The 26,764-nt window shown below is 41.0% G+C and overlaps 1 protein-coding gene across 2 annotated transcripts in view; it reads right to left on the bottom strand.

Annotated features, from left to right (window-relative positions):
- LOC116042940 (voltage-dependent T-type calcium channel subunit alpha-1I-like) overlaps window positions 1-24,238 on the bottom strand; it is a 284,645-nt gene extending 260,407 nt beyond the window's left edge. Inside the window, exons 1-2 of one of the 2 annotated variants that reach the window (XM_036000910.1) lie at window positions 24,044-24,238; window positions 21,439-21,626 (exon numbers count right to left, since the gene is read on the bottom strand). The gene's annotated coding sequence lies outside the window, so the exon portion shown is untranslated. Of the gene's footprint in view, window positions 1-9,709; window positions 10,671-21,438; window positions 21,627-24,043 lie in introns of those variants that run through there. The other variant, XM_036000911.1, reaches the window with a different exon arrangement.
- Between the last annotated feature and the right edge of the window lie 2,526 nt (window positions 24,239-26,764).

The raw sequence follows: 26,764 nt of genomic DNA, 5'->3' as shown, positions 1-26,764 counted from the left end.
TCATCAGGATCCTAGCTGCAGAGTTTTGGATGTACTGAAGCCTCTGCAGACTCTTTCTAGGAATCCCAATGAGTAGTGCGTTACAGTAGTCCAGTCTGGTGGCATGACTCTTCTTGATTTATTTGTCAAATTAATTTCTTGACCCTCCATGTTTCAACATTACTCAAAAAATGTCTCATAATGATAGTAATATAAACAATAAAAAACACAAGGAAAAGCTATTCACAGTGAGGGAGTCCCTTGTCTAGTTGTCATTTGCTCTGTTCATCAGCTGTATTCCCCGACTGCATCTCCTCTACCTGCAGCCCCCCGGCACTCAATTGTCTTTGCACCACTGGGCTGCACTGAGGGTTTGTGTGTGTGTGTGTGTGTGTGTGTGTGTGTGTGTGTGTGTGCGTGTGTGTGCGTGTGTGTGTGTGTGTGTGTGTGTGCGCGTGTGTGTGTGTGTGTGTGTGTGTGTGTGTGTGTGTGTGTGTGTGTCCAATCTTCCCTTCAAGGATATTTAAAGCCTTTTGGGATGGTTGGTAAGTTAGCAGAGACAACATCTATGTGTGTGCATGTGTGATTGGGTGGGTGTGTGTGTGTGTGTGTGTGTGTGTGTGTGTGTGTGTGTGTGTGTGTGTGTGTGTGTATATATGTGTGTGTGTGTGTGTGTGTGTGTGTGTGTGTGTGTGTGTGTGTATATATGTGTGTGTGTGTGTGTGTGTGTGTGTGTGTGTGTGTCAGCCTGGTCTCCAGTGGGCAGTAATGATCTGCGGGCAGGGTCAGCTCCCTGAGTTATGAGGATATATCGATCCCAGCAAGCCTTGCAGTGATTGAGGGTTGTTAGTGCGGACAGTAGCTCCCATTACTGAGCACTGAGTGCTGCATGGTGGACGAGAGGGAAAACCTCATAATCTGTCTTCCATAGTAACAAATGTGGAACACACCATCATCCCAAAGTGCATCCACTGTAATAGCAGAAGACAGCACAACACTTCACAAGTACACTGTGTGTTTCATTAAGGTTTCCTCGCGCACAACTGTGAACACAGGAGCAGCATTAGAACGGGGGATGAACGCAGTCCCGTAGCTGCCCACTTCGAAACGTTGCAGCACAATAAACGTATGGGAGTATCAGCAGAGTGCGGGCATCTCATTCTTTTCATTAAGGTTTCCCCCCAGGATATTGGATAGCAGAGGTTGGAAACGATGTGCTGCTCTAAAAAATTACAGCAAAGCAAGTAGACGGTGGGATTGACCCACCAATCACCTGCGGAGCTGAATGAGACACATCTCATCTTGTTTTCAATATAGTCGGTAGATGATGATTTAAACAATCACCTCATCCCCTTAAATAAATACTCTTCGCTCTGTAATGTAGCACCACTGCTCATTTAGTCTATATCGATGACAGTTCATTTATGGGATTGCTCCGGTAGATCCACCGGATGTCCCTCATCTTCGCCCGGATGTCCCTCACCTTCCGCTTTCTTTGTGTTGCCATTCTAAACTCTTATTTTTGAGGGCTATGGTTAACCACTCCTCAGATCTCTGCAGGGTAAATCCAGACAGTTAGCTAGACTATCTGTTCAATCTGAGTTTTCTGTTGCACGACTAAAACAACTTTTGAACGAGCACGTTGCCCCAAAAATAAGGTCTGACAACCATCACCTTTCTGCCAGAGTTTTCCCAAACACCTTGAAGCAACTGAGATCCAAAATAGTTGGCACTCAACCTGAAGGTGCATCTGTCACAAAAACAGCTGAATTATTTAACAAGACACAGAAGTAAACAAACAGTCTTTGGTAAAGAGAAAAAGGGAGTCAACGCTCGCTGACAGGGACAGATGGAGACTTCACAGAAAAATTGCTAAAAGCATGAATTTACAGACTCAAGAACTGAGTTGTAGAACTAAATCAACACCTATGACACAGTCAACATCCACAAAAACTCTACCTCAAGAGATTCCCAAACCCAGTGCTCATAACAGGGCTGTCAATCAAAATCCAAGGCCAGTGCAAAATGACACATAACATGGAGCCTTCAGCATTGGAAAAGCAATATAATGATCTCCCATCCTTTTCCCTACAGTACATCTGGACAGGTTTACATTTAGAAAAACACCCACAGGGTATTCTCAACCCACAGTGAACTGTTACTGTATGTGTCACAATGTGGTTTATCTGTAACGGTGCAGCCGGCTATCTCTTGGGAGTCATTCAGTCAAACCCCCTCGGCTGGGTCATATATAATGAAAGACAAAGTGTCAACACTGTTCCCTGCTGCCATATTCTAAGATAAGGCCCTCTGCACACATTGCTAAACAAATTCAACACTGCTTTCATGACCACCAGTGTTTCCCATACATCGATATATTTGTGGCGGCCCGACACACAATCAATTTTGACCGCCACATAGTATATTCTCTCTCTCAGTCACACACACACACACACACACACACACACACACACACACACACACACACACACAACTGTGAATAGCTCCTCTGTGCAGATTAATTAATGCCATTGATAATGCCATTGATAATGCTACACACTCTAATACAGTAATGTAGGTGGCGGTATGAGCCTTAAACTTCGTTTGCGATCCGCTAATTAACACACACACAGAAGAAGAAGTTCCTTTTTCCCCGCAGAGAAGACGGCTGGAGTCCATCCGGAGTTTAATGGTTAGTATTATGAATTTATTACTGGTATTTATTCAGTGTTTTACGGCAAAGAGAACGTTTTGGCCAGCACCAAAGGAATTTCACGAGTGGCAAAACGTCTGATTTTCAGCAGCCAGGCTCCCTCTCATCCACAGTCACTACTGTATATACACATGCAGCTGGCGCTGATTTGACTGGATCTGAACACTCCGCTGTATAGCACTGATGATATATCCATTTGCAGAGTCAGACTGTACCGGACTCTCCAGGTGACCATGCTGCTCTGGGGACCGCCGGCACAACGAGAAACCGCTGCTTTTGGACGCAGCACTCTCAGTCAACGCAAGCTCCAACTGATCCTTTTTTTCCGTGTTATGGTACAGTTCATTTTAACACCTGATGCGAGCCATATGGGAGTAGCCTACGTATAGCGGCATTAACTTGACTCCCTGAATAAGCTGCAGCTTAAGGCTTTATATCAGCTCTCTGCTGAGCCCCGTTCACGTAACAGCAGCAGTTAAACTGTATTCCACACTGTGATGGTTACATTTGCAATTAATCCGCAGTTCACATGCCTGCCGAACTGTAGGGGTGGTCCGTTACACTACTGTAGGCCTATAGGCTATTCAACATCACTGACAATTTATTTATCAATATTTAAAATTAGAAAATATTGCACTTCATAATGTTTTGTATTCATAACACGATTGTACTATTGTACAAATTAGCTACAACAGTAATAGCAGTTACCTTATGTACTGTAAGTCACTCCTACAAAAGCAAAGCGTGCTCCTTGGGAAAAAGATACGGTTATGCCCTGTTCATACTAATCAAATGAACTGGACTTTGTTGTCAGATGTGAAAGCCCCCTTCCCTTACTGCATTAGGCCCTATATACCATTACATTTAAAAAAAGAAAATTAATGGTTACCTGCAGAATTTTTTATTTTCCATGACATATGTTTTCATCATAAATTTGTGCCTGAAAATGTATCAGAATGCAGGAAATTAAGTTTTTGATGCTCAGAATTTCCTAGAGGAAGGACCCACAGCCAAATTTTTAGTTTTTTTGTTTGTTAAAAAGATTACATTGTGTGCTGTAACTGCCCCTGCACCATTATAGCCTTGAGGATGGGACTGTGGGCAGGTTGTCTATTTAAGCTGTTATACAAAGTTGCCAAAAATATTTGCAGTACAATCAATATAAGAATTCTGCACCTCTTTCCGCGCATGGACCCCCCACCCCCGGGTCAGCTACCACCGCAAGTAGAATCTAATTCTGTGGGAAACACTGACCACCATGATGACGCTAAACACCTTACTTTGCCTCTTTAATCACCAGATCTAAAGATCATTAAATCTTGATGGGACGTTATCAGGAGTCTTGGAAAGCCAAGTAGATTTCCATCTCCTCCAATCCATCATTGAGCTGGAAGCATTCCTCTCTAAGGAATGATACGATATGTTCTGACACAGTTCGGGGCAGATATGACAGCCTTCAAAGGAGAATTATCACTGTTTTGCATGTGTATCCAATGCACTGTGTAGCTGTGGCCGAATGCTGAATGTAAAGCGATTTCTACTCTGTTATACGTTTTGTGTTTCCACTTGTCAGCATTTAGTTACTGTGTGTAAGCATTTAACTTGCCAAAATGTACTACACTATTGACCCCAAATCAAATGCCTGCACATATTTTAAAAAGCTGTGAATTTCAGAAAGTTACTTACAGAAAATAAGCATCTTATTCTTAAGAGTTTTCTTGTAAAAAGTTATGTTTTCATTCAGCGTTTCTCATAGAAACACACTGTGTGTATCCTTGAGGCATATTGAATGCATTTATTTCCTTATAAAACATTAATAAAGATGATTTTCTAAACATTGTGAAACCTGCCTTGTTTATATCCATGTTATCATCCACAGTCTTCTCCTCTCCTGCCACATTGCTATGTTTAACCCTGTGCAATGTTTAATTTTTACTACCTGCATTTGATAGGAAATGAATTGTGACACCTCCGTGCTTGTGTGTGTGTGTGTGTGTGTGTGTGTGTGTTTATGTATCTGTTTAAGTACATAGCCGAAAGATACGGGGACCCACTCATCAAAGCACTGCTCCATAGGACCAGTAGTGGTGGAAAAAAACTCCACACGGTACTATTACATACAAGCAATCGCTGTACAAAAACTAAGGACATGCACACAGCACATTCACTCACATTCACAAGCATGTGTACTGTGTAGGGCTTGGTGATATGGGGAAATTATATTTGATGATATGGGAAAATATTTACACAATGAGATTTGTGATAAATAATCATGAGCAATGTGGATATAATGACTAAGTGGGTAAAATGACATCACTTTACTGGAATGATGCCTGTAAAACCAGCAAAAGACAACACTTCCGTCATATAACGATGTTACGATATCCAAAATCGTAGACGAGATTGATTTATATTGATATATTGCCCAGTCCTAGTCCCGTTACAAAAAAGGGACCAACACTAAAAAAAAGGTACAGGTATCTTTTAAGACACGCACAAACACACATGCACAGGCACCAACAATCCCAATGGGTCCTCGTTTAGCCTTCCTCCAAGACAATATCAAGCTCTGCACTGTAGGTCACACACATACCTCCTCAGACACTAACTGTGATTGGCTCATGGTCATTGGCCTGGGACCCCCACCCCCCTCAACCACCTTCCCCTTGGTCAGAGAGATGGTGTCTGACCAAGTTGGTTCAGTGGATGAGGGGATTAGATTGGGAGGAGACCTTGAGGGAATGTCAATCTGTACCTGGTGCTCACTTTGAGTCGGCTGCTCTCTAACCCCTATTTTCCACCAGGTGCGTCTGCGATGTGTTCCGGAGGCGTGCGTGAAGCGCAAGATACGCGCCAGGTCTATTTTCACACGAGCTGAGGGGCGATCGGACAGCCAAGCAGGAAGAGAAACAACGAGACAATTTACCAAAAGACACCCCCCAACATCGTATACGTCTCCTTTACAACACCACGGACAACAAGAGATTCATCTTGGAGGTGGGAAAACATAATACAACACCACAGATCTTTTTAATAAGGACAACACCAGAAAAGAGAAGGCATGGACTTTAATTGCAGGGGTGCTTGGAGTGGAAGGTAGATACTAGCTTAATAAACACGTGATTGTTCTGTAAAGTACTTGTAGAGACAATAAAATCTGTGAGTCGGGCAGCTAGACGCTCCGCTTCTGAGACGCTCCGCTTCTGAGACGCTCCCGGTGTGGTATGGCGCGTGGCGGAGGACGGAACAAAACTGGAACGCAGCACAGACGCACCCGGTGGAGAATGTGAGTTAATGCTCATTCTGTATGTCTATAGTGGTATTACAGCGCTCTGTCCTCCAGTGGTGGAAGAAGTATTTAGATCCTTTACTTAGGAAAAGTACTAATACCACACTGTACAAATACGCTGTTTGCAAAAGTGAAGAAAAAGGTAGCATATCTGAAGTTCCAAAGTTAAGGAGGACAAAATACTGTCTATACCGAACTTGAGATGTGCTACCTTTTCTTCACTTTTTGAAAGTACTTAAGTAAGCCTTTGTGTGACCCAAAAAGTTCTCCTCCTGTTTACAAGCATCAACAGCCATGGGTATACTGAAGGCCACAAGGGAAAGCAAGCAATGCAACTCCTGTATTATGTGTTCACTGGCTGTCTCTCTCTCCCTCACACACAAAACTATACTTACTGTATCGCTCCCTCAGCAGCCGTGTCAACCAGTCATCCAAAGATCATCCACTTAAAAAGGGACTACAGCCAGCGTTAAGCCACACTAAAACCCAAACAAGCCCCATGAGCTACTGGATGCAGCTGTCGTTGTGTTGGATGTGTGTTGCTTTACAGCAATGAGCTAAGCCACTTTTATCTCAAAGCCAGAAATTGGTGATTTCCAGAACGCACAGGAGTCGAATGCATATAGGATGTGAAATGAAGTTGGAATTAAATGAACATTACATTTTCACACAAACATAGCCAACAAAGCCTTTAAGCTGGCAGTACACTACAAATTAAATAAAAAAACGGCGTATTCTCACGGTTTGCAACCAAAGACAGCGCTTTGTACTGGCCTTGACTCAACTCAGCCATTCATTCTCACTCCAATTACCCCAAAGCACCATGCTTTAAAGCAGTGGTTCCCAACCTGAGGTCCGGGGAACCCTCAAGGGGGCGGCAAAGATCACAGGGGGTGCGCAAGTCTTTATCTGGTTTGAGGTTGAGGTAAAAAAAAAAATATTTGCACATGTTAAACAAATTATGATAATACACTAGAATATATAATGTATACAAAAGTCTGTATAAAAACTATATATTTTTGTTGTTGCCTAAAATTGTAGGCAGGCTACTTGGTAGGCCAAACCTCCGGGACCTCTTAACCTGGGACCCTTGCTGTCATCAGGTCAGCTGCTAGCTGCTATCATCCTAATTTTTCCTGCCACCACAGCATGACTATTTTATGAACGAAACATAGTGGTGAAACGTAAAAGTGCTGATAACTCCTCTGTATCATAAAAGAAAGTAAGGCTCTATCTCGAGAGTTACCTCAACTTCGGTTTCGGAGGGGGGGCTCAGCTTTTCTTAGACATAAGTAGGGGGGGTGCCAAGGAAAAAAGGTTGGGAACCACTGCTCTAAAGGACCCAGGTATTGAATTGCAATCAACATCTGTGCTTTTATATGTCAATTGGTCTTATTTCCAACATCATCTACTTCATCGCAACTCGTAAATTCCACCCCATGTGGAGGGTCAGGATCCGAGTCGCAGTGAGTGAGTTGGCAGTAGCAACTAGAGGTGTATTCAACATCCTTCGAGATTGATACACTGAATTTTAAATTGAGTACACTGTAGCTGTTGAGTCTATTTGAGGGACTACTTCTATGAAAAACAACGTGAACGCTGAGTGGCCAGACAGCAGGGAAACTCCCACATGTGAATGAGAGAAACTTATGTTTATATGTTTTTATCCAGAGAAAGTCCTTGTGCTTGGCAGATTTTACTGGTGCCAGTGGTTCTTCCAAATCTTAAAATCCTATTTAAAGCTACAGCACGTGGTTTCTGTCTCTCCCATGAAGACTTTTAAGTAATGACAACAACACTGTTGTTGCATCCACATGATACAAGCCTTCTGTGATCGCGCACCACCCCCAGCCCCCCTTCCATGCAGCTGCTTGTAACCAAGGAGGACACAGAGGATTAAAAAAAACAACATGGACTCTTCAGAAGAGGTAATTGTCTTCACTCAAGTTTCTGCACGTGAAAGTCGCCGGACAACACCATGTTGTAAGCATAGCCATACTGAGAAGAAGAGAGAGAGTGTTTTGCGGAGCTGACAGTCTTAATTTGCCTTGTGGCAATGGCTTGAATGTAACGGATGCTCATTAATATAAAAAAAGTTAAGCACTAAAGCTTTAACATATTCACAAATGAAGAAACCCATGACAATGTGATCACTCACTGCTGAGCATCACCACTGAGACAGCTGGGAATGTAGTTCATTGCTTGAGGCCACCACAGTGGTAAAACGAAAGCCTTAGTCCTTTTTGGAGGATGGAATGTTAACTCTAAGGTATCATGTTTTTTATGGAAATGTCGTGTTGCCCTCACAAATTGTGTCCTTGTGTGATAGGCCAAGCATGTACAGGGGAACACTAATGAGCCAATTACACCCCTCCTTCTGATCATTCTCGATGATGAGATGAAATCTCATCCTGTGGGACTTTAATTGCCTCTCCTTTTGCATCTTTACTCTTTAACCGGTTTTATCCAGCAGCAATGATACACAAAGTGTCTTGTTTATTAGGAAGCAAACTGCAGTCTGTATATCTATCTATCTATCTATCTATTTCTCCCTCCCTCCAGACCAAGCCTACCGTCTATCATGCACTTCAGTCACTGCATGAAATGAATGCATCACATTATGCTCACTTTAATCCATACAGCAAATTGGATACATTACGAAGCTAAAACAGTAATGCAATACTCCCTATTCATCACAATTGCAATCGATTGTATCCATCTATTCATTGTGCGTTAGCTATAGCTTGACATAAAAATACATAGTGCAAAGTGATCTAATATGTAACCTGCAGCAACAAACCTCATGGATTTAGAAAAGGCAGTGGGTTAGCTCAAAATCAGTTGAAAGAGCGTCCCCTGTTGCCTATTTGGTCGCTTTACTGCTGAAAATCAATACAAACAAGAGGGCTAAGATTTGCCTAAACAACCATGGCTGAACTGCACTAATGCTGAAAAACAAGGAGGGTCAATACTTTCTTCAGTTTTCATATTTTTGTCCTTAGATTTAGTCTGCAGGCACACACACACACACAAACAGAGAGAGAGAGAGAGAGAGAGAGAGAGAGAGAGAGAGAGAGAGAGAGAGAGAGAGAGAGAGACTCACGGACCTGTTGACCCAGAGCAATATAAGGAAAATAGAAATTCATTATCCCCCTCGCGGTTGGACCGACCTGCAGGTGCGTCACGTAATTGAAAAGCACCTTTTTTTTTCTCTCTCTCTCTCTTCTATTGAATTTGCCCTTTCCTTCAATTACCAACAGAGCCTTGAACCCCCATAACAATCCCACGAAAAGCATTATACATTATGTGCAATAAATAATTAACGATCTTAATTATAGCCTATTTTATGATTTATATGAAAATGTATTTTGTTTTTGTGTCTTTGGGCATATGTTGTCTTGTTTTTTCCAATGCGTAATGTTGGCCTATATGTAAAAAACAATTATTATGAAATGGTCTTCTTATTTTGACACTTAAAGACAGATTATGATGTATTCATAGCTGGTAACACAAGGTTTCAAAGTGATGTTGCAAAGTGAGAATGTACTGCATCAACAGCCATAAATTAACGCCCATGTGAGAAGAAACCTTATTGGTCCTTGTTTATATTGATGGTTATATTTCTTTATCTCCGACTTCATCCCATTCGACCAACGCTTTTTACTAATGCTTGGTCTGAGATAAAAGCAACAGAAAAATGTAGGGAGGAAAAAATATATATATTTTACCTTTTCAGACATCAAAGAATAGCGCGTCTACAGTGTCTCAGGAGAAGAAAAAGCCTGGTAATCCGCAAATATAAGATCTACTTTCAAATTCTTCTCTCCTGCTCTCCGTAACTCCAGAGCCTCCGCTGCGCCTCCGCTGGAGAGGTTTGATATCCGAGTGATTCCCCCTTAAACCCAGAGCCAATATCCGACCAGGAGCATTCCTGTGTTCAAAGCACTTCGGCTGAACGTCTTCCTCTTGAACATGTTTAGTTTTGCGCAGAACTCTGTAAGGTAGCAGCTCACGAAGAGAGAGAAAACATAAGATGATGAATTGGACACCTGCGCGCATCAAAACCGGATCCGACGGTGCGCCTCGGGAACCCCACGTGTCTTCCTGTCCTGTCCTTCTTTCCCGTCTTTTTGTATTCTCTTCTGTTCACCGAAACAGGGGAACTTATATTGACGAGGGGCCCAGAAACGATATCCAAGTTGACCAAAGGAGTGATGGCTCCATCAGCGCAGACTGACGCGCCCGAGACTGGAGAGGTTACGGGGCGGCTCTAGACGGCAGGTCGGTGTCGTAGCACCGGAGGATATCAGGGAAAGAATCGAAAAAGATATGCAGGAGCGTCAAGCCCCTTAGCTCTCCGTCTGTCCACTTTCAAACAATGCCCCCCACGACCCCGCGAGGTTCTCCAAAACGATGTCCTGATGAATTCCAGGCAAAGCCGATAAACTGAAGGTTACCGTCCACCGCCCCCGCTCTCGCTGCGCGGCGTGTCCCTCCAAACTCGGGGAATTCCTCAACTGAGGCGCAAATGTGAGTTATTGAATCAAAAACCGTGAAGCAGTTAACCCTGAGGGACTAGAGAAAAGAAAAAAAAATGATACAGCGGAGAGACTACACCTGCCTGTTGCGATTGTTTGGCGGGTCCCCGGTGCATCTCCAAGCGGTGGGGTGTGGGTGAGGCGGGGTGGGATGGGGGGTTTGTTACCAACAGTTTGCCCAGTCGCCGCTTGAGCCTACGCACACAACATGGACGGGCTCCGCGGGGGATTTCATCTCAGAGAAGAAATGGAAGATCTGAAAACGTCAATTCCTTAGTGATTGATATAGCTATTTAAAAAAAAACACCACGTCAAGCTTAGGCTATGTAATAAGTACTAGTTTAACTTGAAATAGCAAAATATTATATTTCATCTGTCTTTGCGTTTATTTCCACAAGCCACAGGCTCCGTGTCTCTGCCAGAGGGTACAGGTGGGAGGAAAAAGGGCCTTTGTGTGTGCGCGCGCGCGTGCCGAAGAAAGTGAGAGAAAACAAGCGAGAGAAAGAGAAAGAGCAAGATAGAGAGAGAGAGAGAGAGAGAGAGAGAGAGAGAGAGGGAGGGGGGAGAGAGAGACAGAGAGAGGGGGGAGAGAGAGGGAGAGAGACAGAGAGAGAGAGAGAGAGAGCGAGAGAGAGAGAGAGAGAGAGAGAGAGAGAGAGAGAGAGAGGGAGAGAGACACACAGAGGGAGAGAGAGAGAGAGAGGGGGAGAGAGAGAGGGAGAGAGAGAGAGAGAGAAGAGTGTGAGAGAGAAAAAAGAGAGAGAGAAAGAAAGAAAAAGAGTGAGAGAGAGGAAAAAAAGGGAGCGAGAGAAAGAGAGAGCGAGATGCTGGAATTAATGGTGAGCAATGCATGTGTATGTGTACGCAAGACAAAGTGAGTGGAAGAGAGAGGAATAGGAAGGGGTAGCAAGTGAGCGAGAGAAAACACTGTAAAGAAGACAGAGAAAAGGTCTGTGTTAGAGAGGAAGAGTGGAGCAAAACAGGGAGAGGGAGACTGAGTGTGGGGAAACAGACACTTGGTTCAGTTCAGCACCCAGGACAGCGCCTGGGCAGACAAATGGCACTCCGGTCGCACTGGTTCACTTTTTAATGTTTCCATACAAACATTCCAAAAAAAAAAAGAGAGAGAGAGAGAGAGAGAGAGTTTCTGGCCCCTGGGCCTCTGTAGTCAGTATACCGCAGGTCATTACCAGTTCCGGGTCGGCCCCATGTCGAGATGATGCGAGGCGTGCAAGCAACCTCCTCCTTTCAGCTTCAGCTGCTATGTTACTGCCAATATTGTGATTCACGCCCATCTCACCCAAACAGCTCACCTCACATAGCTCCTGATTAAATAAATAAATGCATTAGTCTGAAATAAATATTTAGGTGACTCATTTTTTAGCCAGAATTACTGTTAACTATTGATTACAAAAAAAAAAAGTTAGTCACAGACATGCACAGTATATTTGAAAAGTGAAAAATCATTTCTTCCACATACAAATATACACAACACACGCTGTATACCGCGTTTTTCTTGACTAAGAATGGACCTTTGACAGCAAAGGCAAAAAGTCTGTTACCTTATTTGACAGAAATCTATATGCATTTGCCCTTTATTTATGTCAGTTATGCTTGACAAAGTGAAACCCCAATCAACAAAACTGCTTAAAAAAAAATAATATCAGTATTTAAATACCACCGTTAAAATCCCCGGGAGAGTTCAACACAGCCAGACTGTGGACGGTAAGACTGAGATAAGCGCTCCTATTCAAGTTTATGTTCTGCTTGTGCAACGGTTGCTTGGGAAACTGCCATTAAACTAAATCAGAGTATTGGAATTGCCATTTTTTTCTCAATTCTTATCATTTTTGCACTGATAAAAACCGCATTGGGGGGCGCCAAAGATTCCTTTATGAAGGAAAAAAAAATCACACAAGTCAGTACAAATATTGCAAATCAATATGGCTGACATTCCAGCATATAGGTCAGTACAATCGGAGTCCATACAGAGGTCTGCTCACACTGGGCAACTGCACAATGTTTCTCTCATTCTGACACGACTGGCAGTCTTTAGCGGCACACAAGGTTATATCAGGCAGAGCCAGAGGAGAGGTGGAAGCAGATGGAGGTGTTCAGTGATGAAGTGGTGAGGCGATAAACATACAGCAGGCTATTTGTATTGATGGAACAATTCAAGCAGAACTCGAAAGGACGAGTCACAAGCAGGTGCTGGGACTGATCCCAGTTCAGCCTCCCAGGAAGTTCCTGTAGATACTCTTCAGTTATCGCCCTTCAATCTGAACGGGTCCTCTTTTGGCTCATTCAAACAATTAAGCAGCACCCACAACGGCATCACAAACCGCCAAAATCCATCCAAAATGCTTCACCTACAGTTTAAAACATCATATAAAATGTTACTATCGTACAAATATGAAATATCACGGAATGACATTGTCAAGTTTTGCGGACAAAAGTTCATCTTTCAAGGTAAAAACTAACCTGCAGTCCTAAACCTTTTTGGTTTGGTCAGACCAGCTGTCCACACAGGTCAAGTCATATCAATCCTAATGTGGCTCGCCTGCTGTGCCACACCGTGCCCACAGACGGTTCACCAAAATGCAGCACAACAAACAAAATCAGCATCCACAACGTTTGGTACTAAAACTTCATATAAAGAGTTATAGAACAGCATAATTAGGAGCTTATTTCTTTGATTACACTGTCAGTGGGTATAGAAAGGCATGGCCACTGCTGCGTTTTCATTTATGTTGAGAAAACCACATATTAAAATGTGATACTACAGCACACTTGAGGGTAAACTACTGGCATTTACTGTACGTAATATACACCTTTTAAAAACTAATTGCGGATAAGCTACAACATGAGAATAGAGTCCTTCGAACAAAGCAAGAAGTAAGTGAACTGATTGTGGCACTACAATGAACTAAAGCAAACAGTAAAAGGGCAATATACTGTAGGTTGCAATTATGCCATTTCCTATAGTATAGACTTTGGTTTTTTCATGTTAGAGGTGAGATCTGAAGAGTGAGGAGTGTGTCTGCAACGACTGCAAGCTGAGTTATGTCCTGCAATCAGGGTACGTTTGAGTGACATTTGGAGATTTATTCCTTATTCCACATTTTCATCTTAAAGCTGAGCATATAGCAGTGATTCCCAACTTACGGGTGCCCAGTTGCCCACTGACCATTTTCTAATTCACAATGAAAATAAATTGATTCACACTGGGACCCTTCTTTTTTTTTTACGTGCCAGAGTGCATAAAAAAGCACCAAAATAGAGCTTGTTTATAAAATAAGCTGCCACGGGCCCCCTATAAAATGCTGTCATATATATCAATATATGTCATATTGGCTGAGTGTCAATCTTTGTGCCAAGTTAATTTAGTTAATAAGTACAGCTAAAATGTCAGTTCATTCAAACAGTAAGAATTTCAAAGAAACAAATTATGGGCCTTTTATTTTAGCTGATAAATATTATTATTATTCATTTATTAACTGGTCCCTGGACTCCTGTCATTTTGCAAAACTAACCTTGTAACCTTTTTTTTTTAAATATTGACTTCCCTTTTGTCAGTAGCAAGTACCAGCAGCAATATACAAGAGCTAGTAAATGTCAGTGTGATATAGAAACAGAAAGTGGAACTTGACTTTCATGATGATGCATAAGTATGATATATGAATGCCCTGTTAAGACACCATCCATAATATTTATCATCTGCTCATGTGTTTATTATTGCATACCATATGTTTATTTTAGCATTGTTTAAACCAGTGTCATTTTATGTGTAAGGCAAAGCAACTAATTATGGGCCTTTTATTTTAGCTGATAAATGTTATTATTATTCATTTATTAACTGGTCACTGGACTCCTATCATTTTGCAAAAGTGCTCCCCGGCAAAGCTAGTTGAGTATCCCTGATATACAGCATGAGAGAAATCACTGAAGAAAACTGATCTCTTCTAACTGAACAGACATGATGCTCCTGCAGTGTTTGGATGCCGAACATCACCTTCTTAATCTCCATCATCATGAGAACTATTTGTAAAATGTACCCCCCCCCTTGGCTTTCCGCATCACTTGGCCCAGCAGCCCCATCATCACTGCTGATGTTGCCCATGAAGCAAATGTTTGCTTCACTAGAGCTTGTTGAGCTTCGAGGCAGTGGGAATAGAGCTCGCGGCAAACACTGGCAGCAGTTCATTATTTCATTAAAATATGTATTTTAGTCCTGTCTCCTCTTATACGCCTCTGTGTGACCTGGGTGATTTTGGTTAATTCATTCCCGTCTAATGTAGCAACAGCTGCAAAAAAAAAAATAGCCTGTAATCAAGCTAATAAGATGAAGAAATTCTCTTTTTATTCAACAATTACTATTCTTCTCTATTAAGGCCATCTTTCTGCTGGCAGATATGGACCTCTGCCTAATGGCAAAACCACCCCGGAAAATCACTGTAGTTATGCTCTTATATTTGTCAGAGACCTAACACCCACTTTGAGGTCTCCAGTACATTATTCTTACAGTTCTCTAAGCGATGTCACGCGTTTTTTAGGCTACAACATTTTTTGTTACATACAGCAAACATCTCCTCACTATCCGCGAGCTGCCTCTCCCCTGAACACACTGTAAAAAAACAAACAAATGCGGTCTGTGTAGACAGCCCAGGCTCCACACACGCCAACAAAACAAAAACAAAGCACCACCAAACATGACAAATGGTGTTCCAGCGCTCCAGCCAATAACCGACAAGAAGGATTTGGGGGTGGGGGTTGGGGGGTTAGTGCGCGGAAGCACGGAAGGGATGAAGAGGGGACGGGATGAGGAGGAGGGAGGAGGAGCGAGCTAGCCTCGTTTTGTTTAAGAATACTTCGAACATCAACAAGAAGTGCCGTCACCCAACATCGCTTAGAGCACCTTTAAAGGCCGTGTCTGTCTGTGCTCAACATGTGCCTGAGGAAGACCCAGCAGGGTCGAAACGTTGCAGCACAACAAACGTATGGGAGAATTAGCAGAGTGCGGGCACCTCATTCTTTTCAGTTGTATCCAGCCCCTTTTTGCCATTGTGGGGATGTGCACACTACCACTAATGTAGCTCAGCGTAAATTCTGTCAGGGAGACTTCAATTACGTTATCTCTCTTCTCTTTAACTGATCAGCTGGTAGGTGGGGGTTACGTTTCTGTATACCAATCAGAATCGGGCACGTATGTTCAAGCCAATCACATCATGACTACCATGTTTTAAATCTGTTCTCTGTCCTGCTTCTGTCAGTTATATTTTCAGACGAGAGTGCGACCCGCCTCCTCCCCTTCTACCTCCAGGCATTTTCGACACGGTGTTCTCAGTCTTCTCACCACCACCAGTGTCTAGATTCCATTGGGGAATATGTTTGGTTTTCCTAAACCTTAGAATTGTATATATACCCATTTTACAATGAAGTCTAATATCAAAAGGTATGTATGTACTAGAGATGTTCGGAGCCGATACCGATACCGGTATCGGTATCGGCTCCGATACTGCCTAAAATGCTGGTATCGGTATTGGGAAGTACTGGAGTTTATGAAGCGATCATATACCACGTAATAAAGCCCTAAATAAAATCTACGTTAAAGTAGTTTATTTATGTTCTTTTTCCATTATAACTGACTGTCAAACTGCATAATAAAAGAAAGTTCATGGCATTCATGTTTCACAAAGAGTTTAACCTGAGCCAGACTGACAACAAAGATAAATCATATCACATCCATACAGGGATAGTAGAATACACTTGTTAAAACATAATAAAATATATGACACACTGGTATCGGATCGGTACTCGATATCGGCCGATACGCAAGTTCAGGGTATCGGAATCGGTATCGGGAAGCAAAAAATGGCATCGGACAATCTCTAGTATGTACTTTGTTATATCTTACTAATAAATGTTTGCGTATCTGCAACGAAGTCTCTGCTGACTGAACTGCTCTACGTGCTCAGCATGTGGCCATGTGACTTTAAAGCTAGTTGTGTCCAATCCAACACATGACAAGTCAACTCTAAAAAGGGAAATGAGATTGCATTGTCCCTTAGCACAAATACCCGCCCATATTACATCTCTGCAGAGGGGTTGGCAGGTGTGTTGATATGTACCAATAACCCAACAGTTAATTCACCAGGTGCTGAGTTTTTTTTTTGTCTCATGAAACCAATTTTCTGTTTGGGGACTAAAACTGCCAACTTCTTGGCATTTCAACAAAATCTGCATCTTCTCCCTTGCCTACTTGCATTTTAAGCTGTTCAACAATGAATGGCAGTGAGTTATGAGCAAGCACAGCCAGTCGAAACATATTATTCTCCACGGCCAGTAAAGCAATTGACACGTCTGGGGATTGTGCCAGACATCTAGCTATTTCTGTATTTCGTATGCGGTTTGCCAATAGAGGTTGATAGAAGGGAGATGGACTACTCACTGCAAATTTATTCGAGGGTTTTATCAGATTTTTGTCAACACAAAAGTGAATACAAACTCTTTTTATTGTGAGATATCAACAAGATCACTCGTCCAATGAACACGTATGACATATCACGGGAAGCCCAGCAGTTGTGGTCAGTTAAAAACCACTATGATCATTGTAGAACCAGGGTTAGATTTGTAGTAGCAGCATTTGCATTCAGCAACTCCCTGAGACACAAATCATCCCCTAACCAGCATACAATATGCACATTTTTATCTGATATGACACATAAGAAGCATCCATATCAAATAAAGATGGTGGGACTCGGTCAATTTATGAGTACACAAAGACACTTTTAACTTGTCTTATCAAGCATATTACATTTTGCACAATTCTGGCATTGAGTTTTTTTTATTTTTATTTTTGAAATGTTATATAAAATCAACATGTTGCCCTTTAGATACTGCAACAGCCAAACATATGTCTCTTACATTTCTGAGTTTTGTCTTTTATGATATAGAAGTTCAAATTTAGACAATATCCAGAAACACAGGATCCATCTGGAACTTGATTTTATGGTTGCATTTTTCCTGTCAGACCAAACAAGGGGTTACCAAAACACAATTAACGTACAGCAAAGCACTAGCACACTCAGGCACACCAAGTCATCCCCTTTATCTCACACACAGCCACGCACAGTGGAGGTGACAGCGTGGTTTATCAAAATCTTATTGGATTTCACCTTGTCCCCTGCCACTGCAAACAGAACAAGGAAGGTCAGGCAGCCTCCAAGACGCTGGTGAGCAATCCCACCCAGGAGGCAAAGCCCTCGTTGTGCACCACTATCACGTTCCAACTGTCCACTTAATGCCCACTTGTCTCTTTTTACATCCGGTCCTCATAAATACCTGTGATGGACCACAGGGAATAGAAGAAGAAGGTAGACGATCCTGATGGATTTTTTATTTTAAGCATTCTGCACACATGCTTGTCCAGGGCAAACTTTGTACAAGGAGAGCAATAGTAGAATCAGCTAAACAGCAAGGGCTGTGAAGGTCTAAGTTACAGCATGCCGAAAGAAGATGTAACCAAACATCTCAGTGCCACCGGAATAATGATAGTTGAGTAAAGGCTACTTTTTTAACAGCAGTTTAGAAGCAAATGAAGGGTTTGACGCTGATTTGTTACGTGAGTGAGCAGAAAAGGGGTCGAATGAAATGAGCTTGCCATTTTGTTTAATTTCATTATTTAGTTTAGCTTTCTGCTCATGTTAACAGATTGCTGTTTGGGAGGGATTGTTAACTTTGCTCTGACCAGACAGCTCTTGTGACATTTCTCGGTCGGAGGATCAGTTGGGGCAGTTTTGTTTTTGCCATTTTTTCATGTTAATCACAGAAATATGCAATTTAATAGTTGGTATTTCTGTACAACAACCTGTATGACTACACTCTCATCCATGTTTCAAAAAAACAGTACTCAAGTAGCACAAAACTAGAAAAATTGGAGACAAAGGCAGCGATTCAGGCTCAGAAAAACATGCAGAAACGCACACAACCTCTCTGAATGGACTATAAATCATAGTTGCTTTGCCTTACACATAAAATGACACTGGTTTAAACAATGCTAAAATAAACATATGGTATGCACAAATAAACACATGAGCAGATGATAAATATTATGGATGGTGTCTTAACAGGGCATTCATATATCATACTTATGCATCATCATGAAAATCAAGTTCCACTTTCTGTTTCTATATCACACTGACATTTACTAGCTCTTGTATATTGCTGCTGGTACTTGCTACTGACAAAAGGGAAGTCAATATTTAAAAAAAAAAAAAAAAATGTAATGCAAGATGTATGCAAGCTTAAATTATAAGGTTAGTATTAATCAAGGTTAATATTTAAAAGTGAAGAGAAACATATTGGCATAAAGCACAATGATAGACAATATGACATGACTCAAGACTGCATTACTTTCACAATACCATGATACAATTGTTAATAAAGATGGGCCATATGGAGAAAATCACATCGATGTTGATATTGTAAGGCTGACCATTGCTGCTTTCACAAAATATTTACACAATGAGATTTTTGAGAAATAATCATCAGTAATGTGGATATAATGACGAAGTAGGTAAAGGCAAATAATACAACAGCTAGAACAGTCTGGTAAGTTCAGTAAATGACATCACTTTACTGTAATGCAGCCTTTAAAACCAGCAAAAGACAACACGGTCATATTACGATATCCAAAATTAAAGATGAAATCTACTCTCATATCACGGTATCGATATAATATCGATATATTGCCCAGCTCTAAATGTTAATACAGTGATTCACTTTTGTTCTGCACGCACACGTACACACGTGTATGGTGGGTGGGGCAGTGGATATGACACATGCCTATGGTGTGGGAGATACAGGTTCGATTCCCACTGCAATACATCAGCCAATGTCACTGAGCAAGACATTTAACCCCTGGTTGCTCCAGAGGCGTACGACCTCTGACATACATGTATACAGAAATTGTGTGTCGCTTTGGATAAAAGCGTCAGCTAAATGACATGTAATGTAATGCACAGTATTCTCGTCACGAACAGTCAAGTGCTGATCACACATTAAAAAAAAGCCCCCTGAGGACAAGTCCTCCACCGGGTCACCCTTTCAGCCCGTGACTACGTGGCTGCTACATGGTGTCAGTCTGAGACCTCAACTAGACAAGGCTTTTACCACTGAGGCCACTTCAACTACGCATTCACTGAATGCAAGGTTTTACAAGGGCCATCTGTTGTTGTGTGTAGGGTTGGTTCCTACGCAACCGGTAGGAATCGGACCGGATTAGAACGCAAATTTCAGTTCCTCATTTCGGTTCCACTTAATGTGTGGCTGAAATATTTTCCCTCTGTCGCTCCGAAACGGTAGTCTACTGTTAGATAGTAATATCAACTGGCGCAATAAATACACATCATGAAAACCTGTGACATATCGCGAAAGACACTCAAGAAAATATCAGTAGAAAACTACACTTTATAATGTAACTGTTTTTTTTTTTTTAGTGGCACCTTTATTCAAATGTTCAATTTGTTCAATACATGAATGTTGGAAATGATTTCCTGTCAGTTGTTTTAAATCCAAGGTGTTGTATTTTAGCAGAATATTGAAAGCAGCAGAAATGCAGAACTGAGTACACTTTAATATCTGTTTATTTATCGCAAGTTGATATCGTTTTAGCGATATTCAACAATGTTATCGCGTATCGCATATTTTCCTCATATCGTGCAGCCCTTTTCCACGCGCCTCTCACAGACCGTTCCCCAACTCGTCAAATACCGACGCTTTGTCACACGCTACGGCGCCAGATACTGACGCACGAGGCACTCAAATGCAATAACATGCACCAACATGCACGCCCGGTCGGACCGGCTATCAAAACAAAGAACAGAGAAGCTCAGATTACAACACACACAGAGAGTGTGACTTCAGTTTCTGCTCAGGATGCCACTACTCCACTATAGTTTTACATAGCAAATAGTAATTTACTGCTATATTGATGTTCTAAATATTAAGTACAGCAAATTTAAGACAACAGATTCTCTATATACTGTTGATTTGTGTCTATCCTACTGTCTACTTTATTACTTTATAATGCCCATATTCAATGCTGTCTTTTTTTTTTTTTTTACTTTATCCTTGCACTGCTATAGTTTTTACTATGTCTACATTATTCTGTTATACTGTCCTGTCTTTCCTTTAGGATTTCTTTTAGCAGAGGTGGCAGGTCTGTCCGAACAGGTCTACACTTAGAACGGACCCACCGCGGTGACGTTTTTGGTGGAGCTGTTGGTTTAATAGTCGACTTGGAAGAAGGCGAAGGTTTTGACAATAAACTACATCAACACAATATTATGTGGAGTTAAACTGGACGGGCCCAATAACCTCTGAATAGTTCTACTTGTTGTTAAATTGCAATGTGAGCGGCAGCATTATGTCGGCAGGATCATTTAAAAAGCAACTGTGACTAAATTTTTTTGTACAGCCCTATTTCTGATACCGTGGTGGCAGAAATTTTACCATGGTGGGCCGCCGCTACAAAATCAACATAGAGGAAACACTGCTGTCCATATTTAATGCTGGTCTCTAGACTTTATCCTTGCACTATTGGACTTATTTGCACTACCACCATGACACACACTCTCATAGAGCACCTTACCATGCATGCTGAATCACAGGGTCAGTCCCTGCCCTGTCACTGCAAGCGTCTCATGCTTATACATCCCTTAGTACATTCATGTGGATTTGTCATTTTATCATCCTGTTTATGATGTATGTGTATGTTGTGTGTGATGTCTTTAAGTTACTGGGACCTTGAATTTCCCCTTGGGGATCAATAAAGTATCTATCTATCTATCTATCTATCTATCTATAAAAAAAACTGAAATAGATAACACCAGCCTGTGAATCAGAGAGAGTTGTTTTACCTGGAAGGATGCAACACACGCCATGTTAACAGATGTTGGTTGGGGCTAGCCTGATGATGGGCCATTGAACAGCCTCTGCAGGGGGAGCTTTGCAGATTAGCCTGTTTCTCCTCCATTTAAACTCACTTGTGGTTCTGTTGAGTTGGAGTGACCTTGATGTGGAAGTGCAGTGTCCTCAACAAATGGGCCTATTCATGTCACAACAAAAGAAAAAGAAACTTGAATGAGGTCACACACAGACATGGGTCAAAGACTGCTCACGGGTAGGGTTGGGCATCGTTTGATTTGAACAATTCTGATTCCAATTCCAGTTCTTCCTTTCGATTCCAGTTAAACGGGTCACATGCTTATTTCACATATAAGAGCCTGAGGAAACTCTTATTCTGACTCAGTGGTGATTTACAGTTTTTCTGGACTTTTTCAATGTAAAATAAAGCCACATCTTTAGAGCGTTGCTTACTGTGCTTCATGGCTGCAACACAACAAGCGCCTGGAAGTATGGTGGCTGCTACTTGCGCGTGTTAAATTTGAAACCGATGATCAGATTCGGGAAAAAAAATTCTAAACGATTCCAATAACTATATGATTCCATTTTAATTTTTGAAACGATACCAAGTTGGAAACAGTTCTCGATGCCAAATCCTGCTCATGGGTGGGGTTTATGGCAATAACTCAGACAGGATCAGGTATGCTACTGTGACCTTTTTGGCATTGAACATATCACCCCAGGGCTTTAGTATTCCAAACCACACTGAGAACTTTTTTGCTTGACACAGAACAAATGAGATTTATTTCATATGAAGTGATCGGTCAAAAAATACACTTTTACCAATGCAGTTTTGACTGAAAATCGATGACCACCACAAAGACAATTAAGCCCCCTCCTCCCCCAAAAAAAGTTATGTACACACATCAGTGCATTAAAAGGTCAGCTTTCACCCTTGAAAACTGCATGCAAACCACAGTGGAGAGCCCCAGCCAGTATGCACTATTCCTGGGCTGGCACAGAGAAGCAAGACAGTGATTTAGTCTAAAATGTCTCTTGTATTGGTTACATAGTTGGAGTACCAAAGCTACTTAACGCTAAATGAAATTATTGTGAAGAGTAGTTTCAGTAGTCATCCTGACTTCTTTTTTCTCTGTCTGTTCTACTTTAGTTGGAAGACAGAACGCAGCAAGAGATAAGAAGGAAAGGAATAGGAACCAGAGAGAAAGGGATAACTGAGACAGAACTAAATCCCTAAATTAAAAAAAAAAAAAAAAAAACTAAAATTAAATAAATAAATAGCTTAGAGTTAATTTAAGTTGATACGTTAGTAAAATGTTCTCTGATCTTAAACTTCTTCATATAATTAGAAATGATTCACACCTTACAGTATTTAACTAGCCTAAGTAATACCCTCAATTAAATAACCCAAAATGGATCAGGCTAAATTGTCTCTTTTCAGTGCCATCCATAAGTGTGATTTAACTTAATATGCTTATTGATTATGTTAGACTTTGAAATGTTTAGGCCACATCCTGACTTCATGCCCTTAACTGATATATTTCATTCATATATATATCTTTCATTTCATTCATGACATATATCTTTCATTTCATTCATGACATATATCATTCCCTCCTTCTTTTTCCATCATCACAGCCCTACCTACATCTCTCTCATATCTAATCCTCACGTAATATGCATAGTGAGGAAGAAGATATAGTTATTTTAAAAAGATACACTGAGATACGCAGATCTAGAGAGACGGCAAAAGAGGCTTTTGGTTTAGGCACCACAGTAATAACAGACATGGCATAAATTTACAAACCAAAATCATTTGTGCAAGCACAGTAAAACCAACACAAGTCAAACAACATTTAACTTGTGAAAAATAAGTGTTAAGAAGTCTCATTTTGATGTTAGAACAACAGAAATTAAACAGCCACACCATATCCTGCATGTAAGCTTTTGGCAACAGGGGAAAAGTTTACCCTCTGGAGTCTTCTGCTATCTCTGTATGCGTTTACAGTTAGCTACAACGTTACCTGCATCAAAATGTTAGAGAGATACACTGTAGTATATGATATCCACATGACTAATTAACAAAAAATATTGATATACAAATATTTGTCTAACAATGCCTATACTTCCATATATATGCATTAATGTATTGGCCCTATAATATAATTAACTTAGCTAACATTAATGCAAGCTGTTTAGCATACTTTAGCATAAACAAAACCTTATTCTACAACTAGCTAGTAGCACTAACGTTACACTCATTAATTGAGTTTTAGACTAACGTTAAAGCTACACTACCCCGTGAAGACAACGTTAATGGAGAGCCAGAAACGCCATTGTGCCAGTAACGTTACTTCAAAACAGTTAAGTAGCTAACGTTAGTGAGTTAATGTCATAGGTTAATGCCAATTAAACGTTAGCCTATCTAACGTTAGCTTCATAGCTTAACAAATGCATGCAGGATATAACTACATCTGAGGTTAGCTAGCTAGTAGCATTTTCTGGCCTTCAGCTGTTTATGTAAAGTAGCTATTGGCTGCCCTGACAACTTTTGAAGATAATTAACACCACCTAAATCTGTATTTTCTACTGTCTTACCATAGCCCCCTCTTTTACAGTTGAAGGTTGCCAGGCTGAGGCATCTACTGAGCTGACCTCTTCAATTTGAAAAATGTTTCTGCTCCATATGGCCCCTATCTGTAGGTGCAAATTCCCGGATGCTCGGCCATTTACACTTCTCAAGTTACGAAAATTGAACCGGGCCTTTTGGGACCACTGTCCGTTTAGGGTAAGACAGCTCACTTTGTAACTGCATGATTATGGCTGTTCTGTGTATCACAGTTTCTTCGCCTGATCTTTGAATAGAAAATGTATCAATGTCACTGATTCACTGATGATTTTTGCGTAGGTAACAGACATAGGACATTTTGGTTTTGGTAGCATGTTGTGGAAAACAGGACAAGTGTCTCATACAATTTCACACTGGATCTATTCAGTATTCAAATATAGTATAGTACAGTATATCTTTTATGTTTTTGCCAGAAATGGTAGAACAGTCCCTCAAAAACCATAGAGACCTCACAATAAAACTTTATAGACCAAGGCAGGATTCAAATCAGATTTTACAAAATGACCCCTCCGTAGCTGAGTTTTTATTTTCATCTCTATTATATTGGTATGAGATAACAATTTCCCACTGGATCTATTCAGTATTCACTTGGTCATTTCACTTAGGCCTAGAAGAAACGAAAACATATGTCTGTTATCAGTTTGTCAAAGTGTAATTAATAAAAACAAAATGAATAGCCTACTTATAAGTTAATAGCCACATCTATTATTTTAAACAGTCTTTTTTTATTGTAGCCTATAAACCACTGTATATCTTTTATCAGTTTTTTAACTGCATGTAGCCTTACAAAGATGGTGTTTAGTATGAACTAGTTTTCATTACTTCGATTTCTTATGTAACATGGTTTTTGGTGTGCTTTACGTTCAATTCCATACCTAGGCCTTATTATCATCTTTGATTTGGCCCACAGCCTGTATTATGTACAGGTTTGTAAAACACACAAAATATTCATGTCTGAAGCTGAGTGCTTTAAATATATCTACATAAAAAAACTCAACTCTAATTGACACAAGAGAGTCCACCAGAAAACTGAGAGGAGTGTATCTTTACTGCGTTACATACAGTCTCTATTATAAAGAGGAAAAAGCTTGAAACTCTCGTCCCTCTCCAAGGACTAATCTCTCTCCCTATCTCTGTTTTCCTCTCTCTCTCTCTCTCTCTCCCTTCTCATATGTCATTACAGTGAGACCATTAGGTGGATAATTAAATGTAAGACTCATGCAGCTCTGTGGTGCTTTACAGGCCCTGATGGTGTGTGTGTGTGTGTGTGTGTGTGTGTGTGTGTGTGTGTGTGTGTGTGTGTGTGTGTGTGTGTGTGCGCGTGTGTGTGCGCGTGTGTATCAGACTGTTCTTTGCCCATCTGTCTGTATGTTCCTCCGGAGCCCATCAGTTGCTCCTTCCTGCAACAGGAGAGGACTCTTCGCTCCAGAAGAGACAACACACTGGTGGCTTAGAGCTGTCGTTCCATAAGACTTGAAGGCAGGTGACGCCTCTGTTCTTGTCCTCCGTGTAATCACCACATGGGGTCCTGGGTTTGGATCATATGAAAATTACTAGTCAGTTATATTAATTAAAGGGTTTTTGTAATTTAATGCAGGCAAATACGTACAGTAGTTCAGACTGTTTATGTTTTTGCCAGAAAGGGTAGAACAGTCCCGCAAAAACCATAGAGACCTCACAATAAAACTTTATAGACCAAGGCAGGATTCAAATCAGATTTTACAAAATGACCCCTCCGTAGCTGAGTTTTTATTTTCATCTCTATTATATTGGTATGAGATAACAATGACAAGTCAGTATCTGAGGTTTATTAGTATTGGTCCTTTCATATGGGCAGTATCATCTGCAGGTCAACTTCTTCAAGAGTCCTTTCACCCAAATTGCAAAAATATTTTTACCTCTTACATCCAGCAGTATAGGGCTCGACCAATATGCTTCTGTTCTGATTAAATTCTTTCACAATACATGGGCGCCGATTTGATTTATATTGCGATTTTCATTTATTGTGATTCTACTAGTATTGTGATTCGATAGTATTGGGATTTTCTTACCTTTTTTAATAAAAAAAAAAAAAGTTGAATAATGCACACATTTCTTTTTATCATTTTTAAAGATTTACATACTGTAACATGTATTTTCTGAATTTCTGCTTTCGCTCTGTTTTGTTGGAAACAGATATGATGTAGTCGTCATTGGCGGTACCGGTTGAGGATAAAATAAATAAAAAATAGTGATTCTGGGGAATAGAATCCATTTTAAAAACTGTCTGAAAAAAATCACAATACATAAGTGGCTTGATCATAATTTGGGGTGAACTGACCCTTTAAAAAGACTTCAGTGTAACGTGGCAAAACAAACATGAGCCTCCGGTTTGTGAAATGTGGAAAAGAAAGTTCTAATAAAGTCTGACTCGTTGACATTTCCCCTTGCTCTCTGAATAGTGACCGGGTGCTCTTGAGCAGTGGAGAAACTTGATAGATGAATGCAGTCGTGCTGGCCCATAGATGTGGGGGTGTGTGAGGCAGAAAGGTTCACATAGAGTACATGTGGGTTGGGAAATAAAGGTTTACAAAATTGACTGAGAATACATCACACATTTATGAGTTTTGAGCCTTAAGATAGGCTGCAAGATATTCATGTCTGTATGTGTGTGTGCTCAAAGATGTATGTCAGTGATTTGCTGCAGATTC

The sequence above is a fragment of the Sander lucioperca genome, chromosome 4 (genome assembly GCF_008315115.2).
Source record: "Sander lucioperca isolate FBNREF2018 chromosome 4, SLUC_FBN_1.2, whole genome shotgun sequence".
NCBI classification, from domain to species: domain Eukaryota; kingdom Metazoa; phylum Chordata; class Actinopteri; order Perciformes; family Percidae; genus Sander; species Sander lucioperca.
This window is presented reverse-complemented; position numbering and strand designations above follow the sequence as displayed.